Here is a 12,365-nt window from a genome sequence, read left to right as displayed (position 1 = left end):
TTCTCAGACCCTTTGCTCTGCTCTTCCTCGGCTGGGAATCATCCTGTTTTGCTGCAGTCACCTGATTTGTACCTCCTTCAGGTCTCTGCTTAGATGTCACTTTATCAGTGAGGCTTTACCTGACCATCCTATAAAATAATCCTGATTCACACCCACTTCCTCTTCATTGCTCTTTCACCTGCTGTATCTTTTCAGTGTGCTTATAATGTCATATGTTATACAGTGAACAATATACTGTATGTATGTTGTTCAATTGTTTTTTGCCTATCTTTCTCTACTGGGGATGTAAGTTTCATGAAGGAAGAAACTTCATTTTTCTTTAGTTTCTAAAAAAGTGCTAGGCAAGACACTTAGTATGTGTCTACTAAATATTTCTTGCACGAATCAACAATTGTTTAGTCTTGCAAAATTTTTACCAGAACAAAAATACAAGTAAAATATTATTAGGGAAAGCTTGCAAATCAGCTTGCAAATTGGAACAATTTATACTAATTCTATGTATGTATAACATGTATAACATGTCAAAATACACTCTACTATCATGTATGTCTAGAAAGAACAAATTGAAAACAAATTGAGCAACAACAAAAAATTTTGTTCTAGATTGTGAGACAAAAGACAAATAGTGAATATAACTTAGATTTTATAAAATGTTAGACATCTTATTACTGTCAGTTTTTATTTGTTATCAACCTAATATCTTTTTAATTTTACAGTTAAATATAACCTCTAACTTTCCTTCAAATATTTGCCTGTTATACTCTACATGGATATTTACACCTTTCTTAAAAAGGCAACTTGGCCTATTGTGTGGGCAGCAAAACCATGCTGGGGTGTTAAAACAGTTTGAATTTTCTGAGAAAAAGGCTGCTTTGTAAATTAGCCACTCCCCTGATTTTCACTTGGAACTCATCCAATTATTGACACTACTTAGTTTGTAAATTTCCTAGACTCAGAGGAGAAGAGAACTGGCTGAACTGAAGCGCTGATATGCAGGGCACATTTACATTCAGAGAGAAACAGTGTCTGGTGAACTGTGTAGCAGCTATCTATGTAGGAAACTTGAGCAGTGTCCAAAGAGCAAATAATTGTGGTAATTTAACTGATAAGCTGGTGACACAGGGGAGTAAAGTCCAAACTGAAGTTTCAGCAACAGGTGTAAGGCACATCGTTTTTCCTTTCTTGGTATTCTTAGGAAAGTAATAAGATAACGTAATTACATGATAACATACTCAAGGTCCATCTGAAACACCATAGTTCCTGTCTATTGCTTGTTGTTTTCTTTTCTCATATTAAAGGTGTTGAGATTTTTATATTCTTATGGTTCAACTTTCTGTCATCCTTTATATTTTAGCTTTTGTGTTAAAGTACTGTTAAAATAGAATTAAACTAAGCCTGTCCCCACTTTCTGCTATATTTTCCCCATCATACAAATTGATGTCTTAGTCAAAATATTTTTAAGTCACTGAAAGCTAAAATATATATGCATATGTATACACATACATGTATATATATATATATAGTGTTTTCACAAAGATATAAACTTATTAATATGTTTGTTATTTATTTGCTTGTACTTGAAGAATCTTATGAAAATAGGGATGAAACCATAATTTGATTTTCAAGCACTTGAAAAAGTGTTTTTGATAAGCAGAAAATCAAGTCATATAAAAACTATGCTTCAGTGTTATGGGAAGTATCCTGCATAATAAGTAGATGCCTTTCCTTCCATTCCTCCCTTTTTTCCTTCCTGTATCAACAAATATTGATTGAGTCTCCATTATGTGCCAGACAACTGTAGCTTCCCCACAGTATTCAATTGTAGTCAGCCTGCCTTTGGTTATTCAATTGGTCATGGGGAAGAGGAAGCTTATTTCTCTGGACTTGGGCTCTGGTGGATAGATTTTTCCAGGGCAAGCTGCTACATCCATTCCCTAGTTTGGCTTCAGAAATTTCCAGCAATCTGAACTTGATTTATTAATTTGTTTATTTGTTTATTTTGCTTTTTGAAAACTTGCACACATACTCTCATAGATGGATGGATGGATAGATAGGTCTTATGGCTTTTTTCTCTCTCTAGGTTCTAGACCTGTTTTTATTTTTCTTCTTATTACTCCTCTGAGTTTTCTTTTTTTAGTTTACAACATTGGAAGTTTGCATTTTACATTGTAGCAAATTGCTTTTAAGGAAATGTTCTATATTGAGTCAATAAAAAAAATGCCTGCATATCTAAGAATCTGAGAAAACAGATAGGTTTAAAATTGTCCTAAGATTGGATGCAATATGAAGATGAAATGTTATTAAAGGAAATGAAATAGATTTGTTATTATTATTCCCATAGACCATTAACCAGACAGAAAAAGATAGAAATGTCACTCCTTTTCCTGATCGCCTATTCCAAAATCTAAACGGAGACCAGAGATTGAAGATCCTTTTTCCTATTATCATTTCTTTACATCCATTACTTTTTCTTTAGTTCTACATGAGGGAGACAGCTACCTGAGGGAGCTCTGTGTTTGAAAATGTGTTCATTTCAATAAGAAAAAAAAAAGTATTTGGATATTTTAGTGTAGGATGTTAGCCAAGATATTTTTATGGAAAACTTCATAGCCTGGACTTTGTATAGATTTCCACAGTACAGAAAGAAGATGGAGTTTTTGACTGAACCTGACCTGTATTTAAGTTGAGATTGAGTGCTGTATTAGTTCTGTTTGCAATCCTCCTTGAAGACTTGTCCGTCATAGTCAAGTCACAGTCAGAGTTTCTAAAAAAGATTTTAGACTGTTAAAAAATAAATTGTATGGTAGCACTTAACAGTCCTTGAGAAAAATGATAACATGTGAGATGTGATGGATTTTAGAAATTATATCAGTACCCTCTAGTTAGTGTTCCTTTACTTCTTCTATTATAAATCAGGAGTTTGCAGTTTTGACAGGTAAATTCTTTTTTCTGTCAGCTAAAACTTGACTCAGCCAATCTTAACTATATAAGCAAACTAGAAATGATTCTTGCTCATATATTTTTCTTAAAATTATAATTTGAGTTGCTGAATTTTTGTCTTTTGAGCTGATGTACTCTTTAGTCAATAGATCTTTTCTTATCACATCTGGAATAAAGAGATAATATGTAAGCTATTTATTTCAAAAGGAATATTAGTCCCATAACAAGCAAAATAGTATTGTTAATGCATAGCATAGGCATTATTTTAAAAAAATAGACTATGCTGGGTATGTGGCATGTGCCTATAATCCCAGTGACTTGGGAGACTGAGGCAGGAGATTTACAAGTTCAAGGCCAACCTTAGCAATTTACTGTCTCAAAATTAAAAAAAAAAAAAACAAAAACTGGGGATATATAGCTTAGTGGTAGCATGACCCTAGGTTCAATTCCTAGAACTGTCAAACAAACAAATAAACAAAATAATCGTGAAAACAAAAGTTCTTAACATAAACCTATAGTATAAGATCCAGTCTGCTGTCCTCATTCCAGCTGGGGAGGATTTGAGATGAGAATGGGCCAATTTCAGAGTGCGTTGGAACTGTTTATTTGTATATTTGGATTCCTAGAATCTTCAGGTTGGAAGGTCTTTGGGGGATCAATGAGTTCAACTACCTTAATTTATAGTTGAAGGGATCTTTGGGGACAATTATTCCCCAAATTATTATGTTAATAAATATAACATTGTTATTCAGTTCATTGCCAAGGAAACATTTGTTAGGAATATACAGTTCCACAAAAGGTTGGCAAACTTTATATTCTTATTTGTAGGCAGCTTATCATATTCAGTAAATAATTTTTCCTGAAAGTACTCTGACTATAACACTTGGAACCTGTTTTCATTTAGTTGAACTGGAATTCTTTCAGAAGAGGTGACATTTTGGAATTGTGCTTGTAGTAAAACACAGTATAATGTTACATACTTTGATGTATGAAAACCAGCTTGCATTTTGATTGACCATTTATTTGAACCCTTCTACCCTTTCCTTTTTCTCTTTTTTTCTTTGCTTGTCCACCTGCTTCCAAAAGGAATTCATATCATGTACAATCCATTTCACCTTTAAAATAGAAGAATTATCATCATATCTTCTTAGATTTAGAATGGGAGTTAAGCAAAGATATTCTCTTGATCTCTTTTGATTTTCTTACTACTCAGTACTGAGTACCTGGAAGATTTCAATTTTCAAGTCTAAGATATATCTGTGTGTGTGTGTGTGTGTGTGTGTGTGTGTGTGTATTAAGATAAATATGTATCTTATTTATATATATATGGATATATTTTTTCTCTTCTAATTTTTGTTGAGATGCTTCAAGTTAGATTAGCAAATTTATTTCTGAAATCTTAATCTTTTAATATCTTTTAAATCAATATCTTTTAATATCTTTTAAAACTGCCTGGGAATAAATAGGAAAACAGAATCAAACATGTAGTTATTAGGGAAGAATTTCATCTTTTTTTTTCAATTTCTATTCACCATTTCTCTCTCAAGTGAGTATGTGAACATAAACTTAGCGTATTGTAGGAGATTTCTTAAAATCCTGTTTTTTAAATCACAAAATAAGGTGTGCTCTCTGTGTAAACTTCGGAAAATATGGAGCGATTTAATTAAAAATAAGATTCTTATAGTCAGCCTCTAAAGATGACCTTGTCATATATTGGTATATATCTATTTCCAATCTTGCTTTTATCTTTATTCTTTTCATTTATAATTACACATGATGTATATCATATAGATGCATTACAGTTTACTTACTTATAATTATTATCCATTTGTGTTGTTGCCAAATTTTGTTATAAGAAGTAATGGTGTGACAAACATTATTGTATGTAAATTTATGATGATTTTCTTAAATGTGAATTGATTGGTCATATGATATTTTCAATTTTAAAAGTTTTGAAAATTTAATGCCAAATTTTCTCTAGAAATTTATATTTTGTCCCATATAGTCCACTTACTGTGCACTGCTAATTTTCTATGTATTATAATTTTTTAAAAGTTAGTTTTATTGAAACCCCAAATTTTCTGTGTGACTTACAATTTTTTAAAAAGGTGTATTTTAAAATTTAGGGTTTTCATAAGAACAAGTGTATTTAGACTTGTTTTGTTTTTATTATTATTGTTTTTTGATTCGTTGTACACAAATTGGGTACAACTTCTCATTTCTCTGGTTGTACACAAAATAGAGTCACACCATTTGTGTAATTATACATGTGCATAGGGTAATGATGTTTGTCTCATTCCATTATCTTCTTCCTCCTGCCCCCTCCCCACCCCTCATTTCCCTCTACACAGTCCATCCTTCCTCCATTCTTCCTTTACCTCCCTCTCCCGTTATGTATCATCATCCACTTATCAGAGAAAACATTAGGACTTTGATTTTTTGGGATTGGCTTATCTCACTTAACATGATATTGTCCAACTCCATCCATTTACCTACAAATGCCGTAATTTTATTCTTCTTTATGACTGAATAATATTTTGCATTTTGCTTTTTTTTAAAGTGTCCAGTGGCATTGAATACATTCCAAATGTGAGATCATTACCTCTAATCATTTTCAGAACTTTTCATCATCCTATATTGAAACTCTGTACCCATTAAAAAGTGCCTCCCCATTTCTCCCTTCCCCAGACCCTGGTAATTTCTATTCCATTTTCTGTCTCTATGAATTTGCCTTTTCAAGGTGCCTTATATTCTTGGAATAATACAGTATGTGTCCTTTATGTCTTAATTATTTCACTTAGCATAATCTACATATATATTTGACTTGCTTGTTTTGTTTCTAGTTATAAGGATTCTTTATATATTTTGGATATCAATCCTGCATAAGATATATGATTTACAAATGTCTTCTCTTATTCTATGGTTTATCTTTTCAGTCTCTTGAAAGTATGCTTTGAGGCACAAAAGATTTACATTTTAAAGTCCAGTTAATCTAACTTTGTCTAAATTCCACTTGGTCATGGTGTATAATTCTTTAAATATGCTGCTGAATTTGGTTTTATAGCATTTTTTGAAGACTTTTTAATCAATATCGATAAAGTATATTACTTTGTAATTGCTATTATATTTTTCATTTCCAAGAGTTATTATTACTATTTTTGTTTCATCAACCAATTAATCAATCAGTCTCTCTCTTAACAATATTGTGTTTTAATGTGATTACTGGGAATCTCTTCTCATTCTGATATTAAAATTGATGTTTTTTTTATGTTTTATTTCCACATGTTCTGTTTTCTTCAAATTGCTATTCATTCTAGTTAGCTTACGTTTTACATCTTTCATATTAGTGCCTTTCCTTAGATATTCTGTAATCTTTGCCTGTCTGCTGACTGTAAAGATGAGGGAAAAAAGAGTGAAACTAGAAGTTTTGTGTGTAAGTTTATCCGTGGAGCAACAAGATGATCCATCCATCTGGGAAAGTTAGTCAGGGAAACTTCAGAATTAGCATCTCTAGATTTTGGGGTTTGAACTGATCAGGTGTCACAGCCTCCTTCTATAGCCTTCTACAGAGGACAGAGCTAGCATTAGGGAGGAAAAACAGGTGGTTCCAGCATCCATAGTGCTTATATTTGCTTTATCTGTTTTCAGTGTTAGTTGTGCAGAGATCTTTTGTTTTTACACTGTTTTTTTTTGTTGTTGTTGTTGTTTGTTTTGTCCTGTTTTTGTGTTTTGGTGGTTGTTTTTTCATTTTGTTTTTAGATGAGGAGGGATCCTGGCAAAATCTGGGTATCCTAGATTGTTTTCAGCAAGTCCTTCCTCTTTGGCCTCATTCTTTACCCTTATATATGAGATACCTGGTACTACCAATTCCTTAGTCTTTCAGAATTTTACAATATCAACTTGGTTGGCTCCTATTTTTCACTTACTACCAATTGGGACTCAATTATTGACCGCTTATTCTCCTTTGATTACCTTTTTTTAGCTGTCCATTTCTAAAAAGTCATCTTTTACAATAAAGTAATTTTATTTGTCCTCTTTCTTTCTTTACTTTTCATGTATTTCAGTCTGGAATTAGCATCCCTCAGGTCTCACTAAAGACACTTCCATGTTGATAAATCCAACAGGCATTTTTTTATCTCGCTGAAGTCATAGTTACTTACTCTTTCCCTCTAGTTCGTCTATAACTTCTCTGAAAATTGTTTTTCCTATTTCTACGTCTTTTGCTATTCTCATTATTATTTCTTTAAGCTGCTATCCATCAAGACCAGCAATATCAATATATATTACAGTGTATAAATTTACTCTATACATACCTCATATACTATATATAGTATATACCTTATATAATATATGATATATACCTAACATAGTATATACATACTGTATACATACAAGATGCATGTGTGTGTGTGTGTGTGTGTGTGTGTGTGTGTGTGTGTGTAAGTATGCGTATCCATGAAACATGCCAAATAATTTTGTCATCTGCTTTGGACACAACTTTTGGAAAAGTTGTTCTGTAATGGATGAGTTCTCCTTTTTTTAACTTTGTGAAGGTCTAGAAGATGCTGATAAATCTTTCTTAACTTTTAGTTAAGTTATAAAAAGTGATTTACTTGTTCATTCCCAGTTTGAGAGTAAAAAAAATACCGAGTTACTGAAATAGAAGGTTTTGGTAGAATATATAATGTTCTGTTTGTAATAGAAATGGTTGATAGTATTATGTAAATGCCCTATAATATTTGATAAATGGTAATAACCCTGTTTTCTTATTTGTAGCCTTATCATAATTTCTATCATAATAATGAACAGACTTTTAGACTGGCAATTTATTGAAAATGTTAATAAATAATGATATTTGAGGCAGGTTAGCTTATAATCTCAAATGTAATTTAATAGAAAATATTAAGTAGCAATTTTGTAAACTGACAGAATTCAATTTTAATGGGTTGAAATACAGATAGAAAGCAATGCCAACATAGATTAATAATGTTAGAATAACTGATCCTTTTAGACCAGACTGCATTGTCTTCAAGATATATGCCTCTTAAAATCATGGTATTCTAATTTTATATATGACAGTAGTGCTATTAACTTAAAAATATGACTTGATTAATCATATGCACTTTATTACTAACTTTCTCTCACAGGAAGAATTCTAAGTCTAGTATTTAAGAAATCTCCTTAATTTTCAGATTTTAGGATGGTAAATACTAAGACTAAATAAAAATTTGCCACTTGTTTTGGAAAGTGAAAAGGAGGCTTGTTATTACCTTTTCAGATTAGGCATATTGGTGCCGAATTTAATCTTCTCCATAATAATTTTATAGTTTTTCTGTATTTTTATTCAGATGAATTTGGCTTAGAAAGGGAAAATAAATGACTTAAAAAGAAATATATCTTTTGGAATTAAATGTTGGCAATAGAGTTGATTTGTAGCACTGTTACCATCTCTGAAATAAAGTGATAGTACCTATAAGAGATGTTTAGAATCTTCTTTAGGTACTTATTTTAATTAGTAGAATTTTATATTTATAAACAGTGAAGATAAATACGGTCATTTAAATGGCATGTGAACTGTGTAGTTCCTATGTTAAGTAGAATGAATAAGAACTTCCAATGAGTAAATTTTCATTGTATAATGTGATCCATTTCTGAATCTATTGGGTGCATCACCTTCTAGTTGACTCATAAATATTGTGCTTTTTGATGATGTCATTTTGGTTCTCCAGGACCTATACCCCTGAGGGGAAGTCTCACATTGTACTGGGTGATTACTGAACTTCACTCTGTATTTAGGACAGTGAAGAGTTACTTTTAATATGTAATATTTATTGTTTTAAAAACTAAGTTATATATTCTTGCCAGTCTATTATTAATTAATTGAGAGTCCAGTCTAACCTTCACAAACTAAGCCAAACACCTGCTGATATTTAAACTCACTGTGATATTTCACTTAAAATGAATCTCTGAGATGGAGATTCTTAAATCATAAGAAAAGTAAAGTGCTCTTATATGCATATATTTGTTTCTTTTACATGATACTAGATCTGTTTAATTAACCAGAATGATTTCTGTGGCCTTTAAATATCCATGGTGCTTGATTACTTTATTTCTTTTCATTGTCTTCATTTTTTTTTTTTTTTTTTTTTTTTTTTGTGGTGCTGGGGATTGAACTCAGGGACTTGTGCTTGCAACGCAAGCACTCCACTACTCCACTGACTGAGCTATCTTCCCAGTCCCAAATTTTTAACTTATAAAACTAGATACAAAGCTTATTTTCAGGAAACATACAGTCTGATACTGTACTTAATAGCACATGAAAATAAACAAGTGATCTCATGGAGAAAGATCAGGTAATGATCAAATATTTAAAAGTTGAGAGATCAGATGTATTTTCTAGGAATGATTGCCTTGAACAGGTCTTTTAAGCTGGTGTAGGTGGGGTTTGTCCACAGAATATAGACTTTAGGATGCTGTGCTCACAGTATTACTACTCCTGTGGCCAGTTCTTCCATGCAAATGGTCCCACAAGTTAGGTACAAGCACCTTTCTGCTTTCTTTGGCAGCAGAAAAGACTGGTTGGCAATATTGCTGTTTCTATAGGAGAATTCAGAGGCGTTAATATCACCCTGAATGACTCTTAGTCTGTAGAAATGGAAAAAAAATTCTATGGATGAGTAGTCCATCCTCTCCAGTCTTCTCCAGGAGTAAGATTTGGTGATATGACCCACACGTTTTCCACAGTTTCCCTGTGGCTCATAGTGGTAACTTACTTTCTAAAGCAGCAATTATTGAACTCCCCCTCACAATTCTAATTTCTTTAGTTAAACTTCTTGAGAACACTTCTCAAGTAAACTGTGTACTTCCAAAGCTTTATTCCAGCCTCTGCTTCCTATGGAACCCAAACTAAAACAGTTTGTTAAAGATAGAGAAGTAGCAGCGTGAATAAAGTTGTACAGATTAAATACAGCGTCAGTGATTGGCTTAGGTTCCAGAACAATATAATTAGTTAGGTCACATGGAGTTTATTAGGAGACTAAGGACTTGGAGCTTTATTTCAGCTATTTTGTAAAAGTTTAGCAAAGGGAAGCAATATAATCAGAGCTCTGTCTCCATGTAAGCCCCCTTTTAAAATTTTTATTTTTACAGATGACATTTTGATCCATTGTACACAAATTGGGTACAACTTTTCATCTTTATGGTTGTACTCAATGTAGAGTCACACCATTCATGTAATCATACATGTCCATAGTGTAAAAATGTCTGTTTCAGTTTACTGTCTTTCCTTCCCCCACCCCCCCAGCCTCATTTTCCTCTACACCATCCAAAGTTCCTCCATTCTTCTCTGGCCTGCTCCATCCCGCTCCTCCCAACTCCCGCCCGCTGTTATGTATCAATCACAGAGAAAACATTCAGCCTTTGTTTTTTGGGGGTAAGCCCCCTTTTTATTTCAGCATTGGGGATTGAACCCAAGGTCTCATGCATTCCAAACATGCACTCTTATCACTGAGTTACACCCCAGAACTCTGCTTCCAAATAGTAAGTTGGTAGGAATCTTTAAGAGATAGAAGATGGGATATTCTAAAAGTGTGGAGACCATGTGGGAGACCAATCTGTGCTTTAGGAGAAGGATGGTAATGGTACATTTGGCACTGGGTTACCAGGGGAGAGAAAGACATTAAAAATAATGCAAATATCTATAGTATGAATTGCCTAATTGAGAGGTGGTGATGCTTTCTTAAAAACAAAATACAAGAGGAAGAACATGTTTAAGTGAGACAAAATGACTTCAGTTTGCTTTTCTGACAAAATGTTAGTTGTGCATATGATATTCATTCTCCTTTTTTGTCAGTATCAGAATCCTCATTTTATTTACACCTATAATGTATCCAGCTAGAGATATTTCCCAGCTTCCCTTGAAGATGGTTGTAGCCATGTGACTAAGTTCTGGGTAATGTGATATAAGTGAAAGTGTTTTGTTAGATTCAAGGAAGGCTGCATAAGAGAAAGAGATTCATCTGGAAATGTGCCCTTTTACCTTGTCCTCATTCTTATTGCCTATCATCTAAGGTCATGGAGACCCAGCAATTATCTTTTTTTTTTTTTTTTCCTTGAATTTTTGTTTTTAGTTGTAGTAGACACAATACCTTTATTTTATTTATTTATGTTTGGTGCTGAGAATTGGACCCAGTGCTTCACACATGCTAGGCAAGTGCTCTGCCACTGAGCTACAACCCCAGCCCTAACAGTCTTAAGCTCTGAGGTGACTAGAAAGGTGGGAGCCATGTGATGGGCATTTCTATGGATGAGGGAGAACATACAAACCACAGGTTGGCTACCTCATTTTATATATTTGTATAAAAGGGAAATAAACTTCATCTGCTTTGAGCTACTCATGGTTTAGATTTATAGACAGTTGTACTTATAGATAACTGATGACACTCAGCATATAGAATCTGAATTAGGAGCATCCAGGTGAAGATGATCAATAGGAAGTTGAAAATAAAAATTAATAGATAAATAAAATTGATAATATCAGCATTTAAGTTATTGATTATTTTATATGTGAGGAGGCATAGAGAAGCTTAATAGTTCACACATGATATATAACTCTTAAGTAGCACAGCTGTTATCAAAACCCAATCTATGTGATGCCAGTGTTAACTAGCGTGCTTCAGTGTGCCACAGAATTTAGAAGGGTCAACAATTTTTAAGGAAGAACAAGGAAAGAGAATTCTTTAGAATTACTAAAAACAGAACTACTTATTTGTGTGTGTATATATATATATATATATATACGTGTGTGTGTATATATGTATACATATATAAAGTTATATTTCTTTTAGTCTGCATAATGTAAGTGAAAGCTACAGATTAATAAATAAAATAATGCCATTAAAGAAATTCAGTTATTGATCTGAATCATATAGTAAGTGGTGAATTAATGAGATTATTAATATTTCTCGTTTTTAAGATTTTTTAAAGAGATGTTTTGTTAGATGCACTTTCAGCCTGAAACAAATGGGCAGAATTTAATTAATTTAAAGTTGGAAAGAATTTGGAAGATCAATGTCCTACTTTTTAAGATAAGAAATTGAGACCTGAAGCAGTTGAGTGTCTAAAACATACATGTCAGTGTTAGGAACAGAACCAAGGCAAAAATTCTACCTTTTGATTCACACTCAAGTTTTCCACAAGTCAGATTGAAGAAGTCTCTATTGAGGTTCTGAGTTCTCATTGATCCTGATACCCAGACTCTGAAGTGCTTGGGTATTACATTTAGATTACTTCCTATAGCAGAGAGGGTAAGTCAAGTCCAAATTCAACAATGGAGGCTGAGAAAATTACTCGTCCCAATTCTTCTCTTCAATAAATTTGGATTATGGTTTAATATTGTTATTTGGCCAGAGAACACAGTGGCATAA

At 32.7% G+C, this 12,365-nt stretch overlaps 1 protein-coding gene across 3 annotated transcripts in view; it reads left to right on the top strand.

The window, feature by feature from the left end:
- Window positions 1–12,365, top strand: part of MACROD2 (mono-ADP ribosylhydrolase 2) — a 2,108,743-nt gene that overhangs the window by 445,475 nt on the left and 1,650,903 nt on the right. The gene's annotated exons all lie outside the window — the stretch shown is intronic.

Source organism: Sciurus vulgaris (assembly GCF_902686455.1).
Source record: "Sciurus vulgaris genome assembly, chromosome: 2".
Classification (NCBI taxonomy): domain Eukaryota; kingdom Metazoa; phylum Chordata; class Mammalia; order Rodentia; family Sciuridae; genus Sciurus; species Sciurus vulgaris.
Note: the sequence above shows the minus strand (reverse complement) of the source record. Positions and strands in the feature narration are given on the sequence as shown.